The 13,548-nt window shown below is 42.6% G+C and overlaps 1 non-coding gene across 1 annotated transcript; it reads right to left on the bottom strand.

Moving 5' to 3' along the window:
• Positions 1 to 12,928: 12,928 nt before the first annotated feature.
• Positions 12,929 to 13,063, bottom strand: LOC144311650 (U4 spliceosomal RNA). The gene has a single exon (XR_013377239.1). It is a non-coding gene; the product is annotated as a U4 spliceosomal RNA (small nuclear RNA).
• Positions 13,064 to 13,548: the final 485 nt, after the last annotated feature.

The raw sequence follows: 13,548 nt of genomic DNA, 5'->3' as shown, positions 1-13,548 counted from the left end.
AAAGAAATTAGAAATAAATAAATGGAAAGATGTCCCATGTTCATGGACTGACTCAATATGGTTAAGATGTCACTATTACCCAAAGTATTCTACAAATTCAATCTATCAAAATCTCAACAATATTTTTTCAGAAATATAAAAATCCATCCTAAAATTTATATAGAATCTTAAGAGATCCCAAATAGCCTGATCAATCTTGAAAAAGAAGAACAAATTTGGAGGACTCACATTTCCTGATTTCAGAACTTACACATAAATTTGATAACTTTTAGATGAAATAGATAAATTCTTTGAGAAACAGAAACTATCACAACTCACCAAATATGAAAGAGATAATTTGAATATTCCTATAATTATTAAGGAAATCAGGGCGCCTAGGTAGCTCAGTGGTTTAGTGTCCACCTTTGGCTCAGGGCATGATCCTGGAGTCCCAGGATTGAGTCCCACATTGGGCTCCCTGCATGGAGCCTGCTTCTCCTTCTGCCTGCATATTTGCCCCTCTCTCTCCCTATCTCTCTGTGTCTCTCATGAATAAATAAATAAACTCTTTTAAAAAAATTATTAAGGAAATTGAGTTCATTAAGAAATTCCCCCCAAATAAATCTCTGGATCCAGTTAGTTTCAATGGAGAATTTTATCAAACATTTAAAGGAAGATTAACACCAGTTTTACACAACCTTTTCCAGAAAACAGAAGAGGAAAGTACACCTAACAATTTATTTTATTTTTTTTTATTTTTTATTTTTTTTACAATTTATTTTATAAAGCTAATGTTACTCTGCTAGCAGTCAAAGATAGTACAAAATCAGTCAAAGACAATGCAAAAAAAGAAAACTATAGTCCAATATCCTTCAAGAATATGAACATAAAAATTCTTAACAAAATGTCATCAAATAGAATTCAGCGATTATAAAAAGAATTAGTCATCACAACCAAGTGGAGTTTATTCCAAAGATGCAAGGCTGGTTCAATATTCAGCTATCAATCAATGTGATTCATCATATTAATGGGGTAGAGGAGTAAAATCACATGATCATATCAATCAATGCAGAAAAAGCATTTGATAAGATTTAATACCCATTCATGATTCTTTAGAAAACTCTCAGAAAAAAAAAATGGAAATAGGAGAACTTCCTAAACTTGATAAAGACCATCTACAAGAAGCCAACGGCTAACATTAAGTAGTAAAAGACCAAATGTTTTCCTCCTAAGATCAGGAATAAAATAAAGATAGCTGCTCCCCAGTCTTATTCAACATTGTGCTGGAAGTTCTAAATAAAGTAATGCAGGAGGCAAGAAAAGGAAATAAAAGACATACAAATTGGAAATTAAGAAATAAAAAAAAAAAAAAAAAAAAAAAGGAAATTAAGAAATAAAATTGTATCTGCAGACAGAATGCTTGTATGTATAGAAAATCCCAAGGCTCTACTTTAAAGATGCCTAAAACTAATAAATAAATTCAGCAAGATTGTAAGGTACAAGATGAACATAAATTTTATATTCATAAATAAATATTTTTATGCATTTATATATTACATATAAATATAAATGTTCTTCTATTTATATACATTACCAACAAACATATGACTCTAAAATTATAATATCATTTACAATCACTCAAAAAAATCAAATACTTATGTGCAAATCTAACAAAACATGTACAGGTCTTATACGTTGACAACTGCAAAACAATGATGAAAGAAATTGAAGAAAAGCTAAATAAATGAGTGACACATTGTATTCATGTATTGGAAACCTTAACATAGTAAAAGATGTCATTTCTTGCTCAAATTTATATACAGGTTTAATATAATTCCTATCAAAATCAGAGAAAGTTTTTTTTGTAGCCACAGGCAAGATTATTCTAAAAATTTAAATGGAGAGGCAAACTAAATAACCAAGACAATTTTGGAAAGCGGGAACAAAATAGGAAGGCTCAGTCTACCTGATTTCAAGACTTTTTATATTACTACCATAATCAACATTGGTACTGGCAAAAGGGTAGACACACAGATCAATGGAAGAAAATAAAGAACACAAAAATAAACTGATATGAATATAGCCTGCTGATTTCTGACAGATGCAAAAGCAATTCAGTGGAGAAAAGACGACCTTTCAACAAATGGTGCTGGAGCAGTTAGACATCTATAGGCAGGAAGGAGAGGAAGAAGAGGGAGGGGAAGAGAGAGGGAAAAAGAGTGGAGGAGGAGGAGAACCTAGACGTAAGTCTCCCTCTTTAGATAAAAATTAAGGCAGAGCACCTGGGTGGCTCAGCAGGTTAAGTGTCTGACTTGATTTTAGCTCGATCCTACTCTAAGGGTTGTGAGATTGAGCCCTGCAGGCTCTGCAGGGAATCTGCTTGAGATTCTCTCCCTTTCCCTTTCCTTCTTACCATCTCCCCACTCTTTCTCAAATAACTAAATAAGTCTTTTTAAAATATTAAATCAAAATGGATCATAGACTTAAGCATTTTTTAAAAACTCTAAAACTTTTTTTAAAAAAATAGGACAAAGTCTTTGGATCTAGGCTAGGCAAAAGATTCTACACTGGACACCAGAAGCACAATCCATAAAAGGAAAAATCAATAACTTGACCTATATCAAAATTACATACCTTCTCTTAATGAAAGATCCTGATGAGAGGATAAAAAGACAAGTAATATAGTGGGAAGAATGATTTGAAAACTTCATATCTGACAAATAACTAGTACCTAGACTATATAAAGATGTCTCAACTCTTGACAGCAAGAACCACCAAACACTCCAACTAGAACATGTGCAAACACCACGAAGAGACATTTCACTAAAGAGAACATATAGGTGGCATATAAGCACATGAAAATATATTAGTCATTAGGGAAATGCAGGTTCAAAGCATGATGAGATAACATTATACACCTCATCAAATGCTGATGAGGGTACAGAGAAACTGGATCTCTCATACATTGCCAGTGGGGGTGTAAAGTGGTACAGCCACTCTGGGAAAGAGCTTGGTAGTTTCTTTTACAACCAAACACACAACTACCATAGGGCCCAAAAAATGCAATTCTGGGCATTTATCCCAGAGAAATTAAAACTTACATTCACACAAAAACCTGGGCACAAATGTTTATTGCAGTTTTATGTATTCGTAATAGTGAAAAAAATGGGAACAACCCAGATATCCTTCTACAGGTGAATGGTTAAATAGCCTGTGGTACATCCACAGTATGGAAAACTACCCTGCAATGAAAAAGAAATGAATTGTCAATATACAACAACATAGGTGAATCCCCAGAGCATTGCATGCTGTATGATTCCATGCCTAATATGGCAAAATTACAGATATGGAGAAGAGGTTGGTGGTTGTCAGAGGATAAGGGGTGGTTGAAGCTCCAGGGAAGTGAGTAGGGCTCTAAAAGGATAGCATGAGAGATTCTTGGGACGATGGACTCTTGACGGAATCAATATCGATACCCTGGTTGTGATATTGTGCTATAGCTTTGTATGATGTTACCATTGGAGAAAAATGGACCAAGGGTACATGGTATCACTCTATGCTATCTCTTACAACTGCATTTGAATCTGTAACTATCTCAAGATTAAAAGTTTAATTTTTAAAAAAATAATCTAGAGTAATTTTAGGAAATCTGGAAAATATATATACAGAAAATAACAATCATGTGTATCACCACCACTCAGAGACAACCACTTTTTAATAGCCAGGTATGGTTAATGGAAGTTTTGAAAATCTTTCTGAGCATGAATAATTTCAAAGAAAGATAAGCCTTATTCAGTGGAAGAGATCCTATGTCCCAAATTTTCATCATGAAAATTATTCAACTTTAGAAACTCCTAATCCTACAATGGCTTCCTATATATAAGGTGGAGATATATCTCCTACTGGTTCTGTTTATATTTTATATGTAATATATATTATTAATATGTATAGTTATTTTTTACATATACTATATATTAAAATATACATAAATATAATAAGGAATTGGCTCACATAATGGAGGCTGAGATGTCCCAAGATACACAGTTGCAAGCTGGAGATCCAGAAGAGTTAATGTAGTGTCAGTCCAAAAGCCAGCAGGCTCAAGACCCAAGAAGAGCCACTGTGTTAGTTCACATTCAAGTCCAGAGGAGGAAAAGACCTATAACTCAGTTCAAGGCAGTCAGGCAGGAGTTTCCTCTAACTCATGAGAGGGTCGTCCTTTTTTGTTCTATCCAGGCCTTCACCTGATTGCCCGAGGCCCACCCACATTAGGCAATCTGGTTTACTCAATCTACTGATCCCAGTTAAACTCATCCAGAAACCTCACGGACACTCAGAATAATGTTTGACCAACTATGTGGGCATCCTGTAGCCAGGTCAAGTTGACACACAAAATGAGCCATCACATGGCCTGATGTCATTCTCTGCCCCACCAGTGAATCGCCAACCCACCTCTCCCAACACTTTGGCTGATTTCCTGAAAGATCTCTCATCTAAATACAGAGATCAAATTCTGCTTTGTTTACAAAAACCAGTGAGATCATAGCAGGGATGCTGTGGAACTTGGCTGTAGTATTTTTCCCCCAAATATCCTGCAACTGGAATATATCTCAAAGGAGTTACTAAGTGATAGTACCAGGGTGAAAGTACCCCAGAGGGAATGGAGTGTTAGTTTTATGATATAGGAGAGGAGTGATATGATTCAGCAAGAAAACTGTGGTGTGTGTGCACACACACACACACACACAATGGGACCTTATGGCCTGTCATGCCAGGTGCTCACTTGTCTTGTAGTGAACATCTCAGTCTGGTGGTGCAGACTCAATCAGGACACTTTAGATGTGTCTGTTCTGCAGAAGAATTATGGCTCTCCCTGCTGCCACTGAGTACCTCAACTTCTCTAACCGTAAAGTGGGCATCTTTGATCTGTCTTTGGCCCACAGAGGTCTTAAGAAGTGTAGTGATGCCTCTACTGCATTTTAACCCCTTAAAAAAAAACCCTGCATAAATAAGTCAAAGGCCACTCTATAAGAAACATTTCCAAGTTCATAAATCACCCAGATCCTGAGGAGATTCTCTGTAAATATTTAATAAAAGTAGATAAATGGCTGGCAACATGAGGATTCAGCTTGCAACAGAGTTCAAAAAGAAAAAAAAAAAAAAACCTCACAGAAAACTAAAACCCACATGGAGCACCTGATGAAGTGAATCTATTTTGGCCGTAGAGTTCTCTTGCTCTATGGACCCACCTCCCAACGGAATATTTTTCATCATACATTAATCTACTCTATGAGCCAGCCGTTCTACTCCTGGTATTCACCCAAAATAAATAAAACACCTGTCCACAAAAAGCCTTGCACAAAACTATTAATAGCAGTCTTACTCATAATAGTGAAAATCTAGAAACAACCCAAGCATCAATTACCAGTTGAATGGATAAACAGATTGGTGTATATTCACACGATGGAATATTTCTGTGAACTAAAACAGAGCTACACAATAATACAATGCAATACGAAATAGAAAGGAATACATAAAATGCTGATATAGGCAACCACCTGGATGGATCTCAAAATCATTTTGTGGAGCTAAAGAAGCCAGACACAGAAGAGTACATATTGCATATTTCCATTCACAGGAAGTTTGGAACAGAGAAAATTAACCTATTAGGAGATAAATTACTGCCAGGGATGTGTCTGGAAGCAGGATGGGGTTAGAGGTGGTGGGAAGCAAACATCTGGGAAGAAGAATAAAGATACTTTCTGGGGAAATGGAAATGTCCTATACCTTGTGTGGATGAGGTGGTTTCACAGGTGTACAGAATTATTGAACTAATCAAACTGAAAAGATGTGCATAACATTCTATGTAAATTATATCTTGATAAATAGTTTTTTTTAAGATTTTGTTTATTTATTCATGAGAAACAACAGAGAGAGAGGCAAAGACATAGGCAGAGAGAAAAGCAGGCTCCCAGCAGGGAGCCTAATGTGGGACTTGATCCCAGGACCCAGGACCCGGGGATCAAGACCTGAGCCTAAGGCAGACGCTCAACCCCTGAGCCACCCAGGTACCCCTATAAAAAGGGTCCTTTTTAAAGATTTTATTTATTTACTAATGAGAGACAGAGAGAGAGAGAGGGGCATAGACACAGGGAGAGAGAGAAACAGGCTCCATGCAGGGAGCCCGACGTGGGACTCGATCCCGGGACTCCAGGATCCCTCGACTGAAGGCAGCGCTAAACCGCTGAGCCACCCGGGCTGCCCTAAAAAGTTTTTTAATAGTCAGACCCACCCATACCAGAGGCAGAAAAACGATCGAACTGGATAAAGTTTGAACTGGCAGTGTGAAACAAAATTGAGTTACGTTTTGATCACATCCTTTGATTCTGCTTGTTGGAAGTAACAGTGAAAACACATGACTTATTTTGTCCAAGAAAGGAAAGGAAGGAAGGAAGGAAGGGGGATGTCCGACACCCTCCCTGACTTTTCCTGTTGAATATAGTTACTTCCCTCCCCCTCGACTCCATTGTTCTATCCATTTAACATTTCCTCCATGTGGGGCACTTGGAGCTCTCACTGACACCCTAAGGTGGTTGGCTCAGTGTGGATGAAGACCTGGAGCAAGTAAAGGATGCCCCAAGACAGTATACAATCGAGGGAGGACTTGCATGGTACCTGTTCTAAGTGCCAAAATTAGAGGAAAAACCCCTCACAGGGGAGCCAGGGTGGGGATGGGGGAGGGGAAGCTTCACCGAAGCAGTGGGGTGAATGTACATGGAAGAACTGGGAGTATTTTAATCAGTGTGGACAAGGAAGAGAGAAATTCTGCAAGGAAGGAGTCATCACCAAAGGCACAGAATCAGAAATTCACCAGGAATATGGGGGAAATTAAAAGGACGAATTAGAGCTACTACTTGTTGAATAGCTTCGTTGTGTCACCAATGGATATAAGAGCATCTATTTCCCTGGTTAACCTTCAGGACATCTCAGTTTGCGGATATGGGAAGGAAGTCAGGGAGGAACTGAGGGACTTGCTCGAGCTCTCCCACCTAACAGATGCAGAGCTGGACTTGGAATCCAGGTCCATGGCTCCTGGACTTGCAAACTACACGGTAATGCCATTGCCCTGGGCTCATGAGGACGAGGTTGCAACAGGGGTCTTAAGACCTTTTCAGCAAAAGGCAGGATACTGACTAATCAAGTAATTAACTAATCAAGACAGAGCTAAGGGGCTATTTAGAAATATGGAGGTGATAATAGAATGAAAAGTTGGGGGACCTGGACATAGAGAATTTGAGTAACAAGTTAAGGGGTATCAATTTATTACAAGTAAAGAGAAGTCATTAGAATTCTTTTTTTTTTTTTAAGACTTCATTTATTCATGAGAGACACAGAGAAAGGCAGAGACATAGGCAGAGGGAGAAGCAGGCTCCCTGTAGGGAGCCCGATGTGGGACTCAATCCCGGGGCCCCAGGGTCATGACCTGAGCCAAAGGCAGATGCTCAACCACTGAGCCACCCAGGCATCTCTAGTCATTAGAATTCTTAAAGGAAAACTTAGTGAACATGAAAGAAAGGTTCTAAGAAGACTATTCTGGCCATGATGAACAGGACAAGTTAGGTGCGAACCAACAGCCAGGATAGCAAGTAAGAGAATATTAGGATACGGTGTCAGTTCTAACACGAGACACTTTAAATGTCCCTGTTAAGGGAACAATAGGGAGGACAGAATTTTTTAAATATTCAAGAGTCATTATAGAAGAAGTATGCTGAAACCTAGAGTCTAATAGCATAAAGGGCTGAGCAAGGTGAGCCAGGGAAGGAGAAAAGGGTTGGAGGGGTCAAGCCTTGGTTCTGGGAAAAATGGTTCTGTCGCCGTCTGGAAGGAGGAGAGGGTGGTCAGCTAATCAGTGCAGTACCTTTGTGTTTGCCATCCGGCGAGATATGCAGACTTGGCAAAGTTTGCAGGGGTTGATAGCGGAGACCTGAAACCTGGAGCGTTAGAGCCGCTGGACTAAAAGCTTAGACTCAATCAGACAGAGCAGACCAGGATTTGACACCTACCAACTACCTTAGTCTTGGCTCTTCCTCTGAAAATGAGATAATCGATGTGCCTTGTTTACAGGGTCGATTGGAGCATCCAAATGCACAGTAAGTGCTCAATAAACATCAGCTCTTGTTTTTAAGGCATGTGTATAGTTTGGGAGAAAGGAGAGGACGGGTGGCAGAGAGGACACGGATGAGGGGGAAAAAATCAGAGAAATTTACAAAGACTTTGAAAAGTGCTACCTGATATACACCTGGAGGGTCTTTAGGAGAGATTGATAAACATAGGAGGGTGGGGTGAGAATGGACCTCTGGCAGTTGCAATCCACAGACTAAAAGAAGGCAAAGTCAGATGTCAGGGGGTCAAGGGACCAGTGGAGACAGTAAATGTAGACAAATAAGCCAAGCAGTAAAAGGAAAGGGAAACCTGGAAAAGATATCAGAAAAAGAACAAATTTGGGGTGCCTGGGTGGCTTAGTGGTTGAGCCTTTGGCTCAGGTTGTGATCCTGGGGTCCCAGGATCGAGTCCCATATCAGGTTCCCCATGGGGCTCTGCCTATGTCTCTGCCTTTCTCTGTGTGATTGCATCATGAATAAAGAAATAAATAAAATCTTTTTTTTTTTAAAAAAAGAATTCAAATGAGTATGTATTTGCAACATCTAGAAGACTGGATTGTGGTTAACAGCAGAAGTAAACCAAGTAAGTTCCAGTGAAAAAAGAAATACAACATATACTTAGGAGAGAAATGATAATTAAGGGACCAAACCCCAGATGGAGGCAGAAAGTAATGAAGTCCAGGAAAAATGTAGATGAAGTAGCCTGAGAGACCAAAAGAGAAATCTCTTATCCGGAGAGGATGAAGAAGAGACAGAGAATTGGGGTATAAGGAAAAAGATGTATTTTGAGGCCCTGTGGGCGTCAGAGAAGAATGTGTCTGCAAGGGTAAGCCATTCCAAGCCTTTGGATTCTCTGTAAGAAGCAGAACCAGTGACCTCAGGCCACAAGGAAGGGAGCCCATCACACCCCTCATTTCCACTGGCCCCAACGTGAATACGTACACATGGTCTTACTGTCAAGGGGAGAATATTTTTGCTCCATGCAAATAAATGCAACACACACACAGGCCGTCCTAGTAACTTCTCTTGGTTGGCCACCTCTGCAAAATATTGTTCCAGGTGCCCAACGACAAAGATCGCCACATATTCCCCCGATACTAAAGTAGAAGTTGAAAAGTTTAGACCGCAGATTTGGTGAGGGGTGTGCTCTCACCGGGTTCCCTCTGGATCAATGATTTCTGTAGAAATTGTAAATGTCCCAATTCTCTAATGTATGTGGCTTTGAAGCCTTAGTCTCACAGGGGCCTAATTCAACATTTGGCAATCCATTGGAGTATGTGGTACTTGGCATTTTCATTGCTTCATTATTTAAAGGGCAATTCATTATGTGCAATGGAAACAAATAAAACTCTATTTCTGACATTTCTAAATCTGAACCCTGAACTCTCAATAAACCTTCCAGTTTCAAAATAATTATTTAAGCAAAGCCCTGGTGTATTCACTCTAAACCATTGAGTAGTGCTCCTAATGGTTGGTGACGCAATCTCGGTGCTCAGACTTGCGCATTGGAACTTCCCCGAAGAATATTAAATAGTCCCCCTCCGCTACAACCCATTAAAGGCAATCTTGTCCTCACAGGCCTCAATCAAATTTGCACAGCAATTAGTCCTGCACAGGGTTTGATACATTTCTTAATTATAAAACAACTTTGTACTCTATTGGCCCTTTCAGATGGGTTAAGAGAACATTAATTACCTCCTCCTGAGACATCAAAGAGGGTTTGTGTGTTGTTTTTTTTTTTTTTAAATCCCCATCTTAGGGCTGAATAAACCAAGACATGAGGAGGAACTAACATTAACATCTCTTGAGCACCTACTACGCGTGAAGTTCTGTTTGGGGTGATGTGCGCTTGTGTGAATCAGCCTGTGGGTAAATTATGAATCCTGTTTTGCAGATGAGAAGAACGCATTTGGAAAAGTGAGGTCACCTGTGCGGTTGGTCACATTGCAAGGAAGTGGGCCTCCCTGCCAGTCAAGTGTGGTGTCATCATTGAGGGAGGTTGAGGATGATTCCCTTGACTTTTTAGAAAATGGCTATTATTAGCCATCACGCAGTTTTGAGCACCCTCGGGAGGTATGCCAGTGTGCTCGGGCGGTGAGGCGGGTAAGGACTGGGTCCCTGTTCCCAGGGCAGACCTCAAACAAGGATGTCTTGTGTCCCGTGTCCATCAGGCCAAGCCCCCCCCCCCCGGCTCCCCGGGACCCAGATCCCTGGGAATGGTCACCTCTCCCTTTGACCCATCGCGCAGGGAGGGCAGTGACGCCTTGTCGGGGTGGGGGTGGGGGGTCGGGGTGGGGGGCATCCCTGCCAGGAAAAACCACCGAGGCACCCCGAGCCGCGGCCTCGGCGTCAGAGAAAGGCCACCGCTCTCGCCCCTCCGGTGGGCTCCGCGACCCAGCCCCGCGCCCCCGCGCCCCAGCCCCCCCCTCCAGCCAGACTAGATTTGTTTTCACGGCAATCTTCCTAAATTGCGCATTTCATAAGACCTTCAGGAAAAAGTCAGGAAATGAGGTTTAGAGGAAGACGGAGAAGGAGGAGGAGGAGGAGGAGGAGGCGGCGGCGGCGAGGAGGGGGCCCGGGCGGGGCGGCGGCGGGGGGAAGCGAACTCCGGGAGAGCCGGGCCTTCATTACCGCGACCTGCTCTGCGCACATCCTCCCGCTCCCCGCGTGCCACCCTCGCGCTGGATGCGAGCCATCCTGCGGGCTAATGAGCGGAGCGCACGAGATAACTAATCCTAATGCAATTACCGCTCGCCATTACCCTGATAGGTTGGAGGCGCTCCCCGCGTGCCCCCCAGCCGGAGACGCGCCGCTGCAGATGTGCCTGCGCCTCCCGCCCTAGACGTTTTGACAGCTGTACGCAGGGCCGGCCCCCGCCCCCCGCCCGCGTCCCGGGAGAGCGAGCTTTGAACCCCCCCCCCCGCCCCCGGGGCCCCAGCAGCCCGTCCTCGGAGGTGAAATGCAACCGGAGCAGCTGGAAGGGAGCGCGGCCCGCGGCGCTGGCTGCGGGGCGCGGTGCGGGGCGGGCGGGAGCGCGGGGGCCTCCCCCATCCCTCCCCTCCTCCCCCCGCCCCCTCCCCTGCCCCTCCCCGCCGCGCCGCTTCCGGAGAGCCCCCCGCCCCGGCCGCTGCGGCCGCAGGGAAGAGCCCCCGCGCGCCCGCCGGGCCGCTCCTGGCCGGGCCTGCGCTCCCGTGATAGGGGGATGGTTCGCAGCACACACGTTCCTTTGTCTGGCCCGACCACGTGCTCTGTTTGCACAGCCCCATGTGGTACCACTGGAGGAAATCGAACCAGCGCTCAAAGTTCAAGGAACAGCCAAGCTCTGCTGGGAAGCGGCTGGGCCGGGGCCGGGGCCGGGGCCGGGGCCGGGGGAAGGGATGGAGCGGGAGGGGCAGGCCCCGGCGAGGGGGGCGGCGCAGGGCCGCGGGGTGCAGGCGGCTGCGGGTCCCCGCGGAGCGCGCGCGGTGGGTGGGAGCGCCCGCCCTGCCCGCCCTGCCCGCCCTGCCCGCGCTGGAAGTGGACTTGGATTCTCAGCATCTCGTGTGTTTCAAAGAGCTTTATGGCCGATAGAGGCCTCCCACTACCTTCGGCCCACTGAATCCTTACAAAAAGACGGGATGCCAAAGTGCCTCTCCTCCTTGGGGTAGAGAGCGAGAGGGGAAAGGCCGAGCCCCTGAACCCTGGACCCAGGGCTCTGACCCTCCAGGCGGCCAGTGCGGCGGCTCCAGCTATGATGGCAAAATGCAGCGGACAGTGACCATTTGTCTCCTTCCTCTCCCTCCTTCTCCTACCCTCTCCCTTCCTCCCCCCTCCTTCTCTCTCTCTCTCTCTCTCTCTAATTACAGAACAATACACATTTGTGGTTAAAAAAATTCAAACAATTCAGAAACGTATGAAACATAAATGTACAATGTAAAAAGGGAAAGTTTTCCATATCCAATTTCCCAAATATAGTCATGGTTAAGATGTACAGTCATTTTCTTTTTTTTCCATGCATGCCTGGACGTATTTATGCAGTTTATAAATACTTGTGTCTTTAAAAAAAAAAGGGGGGGGGGAATCTTACTACACATGCCATTCAGTTAAATCTGTTCAGTTTAACGCATCAAAGAATATATCTTTCCCAAATAGAATATATAAATCTAGACCATTCTTCTTTTTAACAGCTGCATAGTATTTCTTTGTACGAATGTATTATTATTTGATTGTGTAGTCAAATGGCTGTCCATTTTTTATCTTAAAAAAGCCAAACTAAAGGTATATGAGATATATGAATCTACATTATATATGACTATCAATACATATTAGCATATATCCATAAATATCCATAAATATACACTGTATATTGTGAAAGTATTATTTTAGGTGAGTACCTAAATTTTCTAATTCAAAACAGCATTGCATTAAAGGTAAGGCACATTTTAAAGATTTTATTTATTTATTCATGAGACACACAGAGAGAGAGGCAGAGACATAGGCAGAGGGAGAAGCTGGCTCCCTGAGGTGAACCCAGTGAGGCACTAGATTCCAGGACCCCAGCATCATGACCTGAGCCAAAGGCAGATGCTTAACCACTGAGCCACCCAGGAGTCCCATAAGACACATTTTAAGTTTCAATAAAAATGGCCAAATCGTTCGATAAAAATGTTACACTAAATTACAATGCACATAAGAAAGCTAACCATTAGTGCATGACATTACTGTATGAAACCCAACTGCCTTCCACTCATACCTGACCTGAGAGCATTTGTAAATCTTTTTAATTCTTGATTATTCAACAATATAAAAATCTGATGTTTTAAAAAGTGAATTTGAGAATATTTCTAATAATATTTTTACTAGCTAATTGCTATTTTTCAATTAGCAATAATCGCACCTCAGATAAACCTCGTTGGCTATGATACTGCCACTTGTGCAAAGCTTGCCATTTTTCTTCTAGAAGTTGTACCTTCTGCTTGTTTATTGATTTACTTCTTTTTTCTTACTTATTTGAAGAATTCCTTTGACTACTTTGCAAAGATTTTTCCTGGCTCATTTTCTATCTTTCGATTATGTATACAGAAATGTGAAATGCTTAATGTAGTCAAACTGGTCGATCTTTATCTTTATGGTTTATAAGTTTCATGCCATGCTTAGAAAAACTTTTCAAGCCTCCAGAAAATTAAACTATTCTGCTATATTTCCTCTTAACATTTTTGTGATTGTTTCCTTATTTTATTTAGCAGATTTTTTAGAAAGATTTATTTATTTATTTTGGGGAGAGAGCACAAGAAAGAGGAGCAAAGGGAGAGAGAGAAAGAATCCCAAGCAGATTCCATGCTGAGTGCAGAGCCCAACATGTGGTTCAGTCCCACAACCCTGATATCACGACCTGAGCTGAAACCAAGAGTCAGATGCCCAACCAACT

The sequence above is a fragment of the Canis aureus genome, chromosome 3, assembly GCF_053574225.1.
Source record: "Canis aureus isolate CA01 chromosome 3, VMU_Caureus_v.1.0, whole genome shotgun sequence".
NCBI lineage: Eukaryota > Metazoa > Chordata > Mammalia > Carnivora > Canidae > Canis > Canis aureus.
This window is presented reverse-complemented; position numbering and strand designations above follow the sequence as displayed.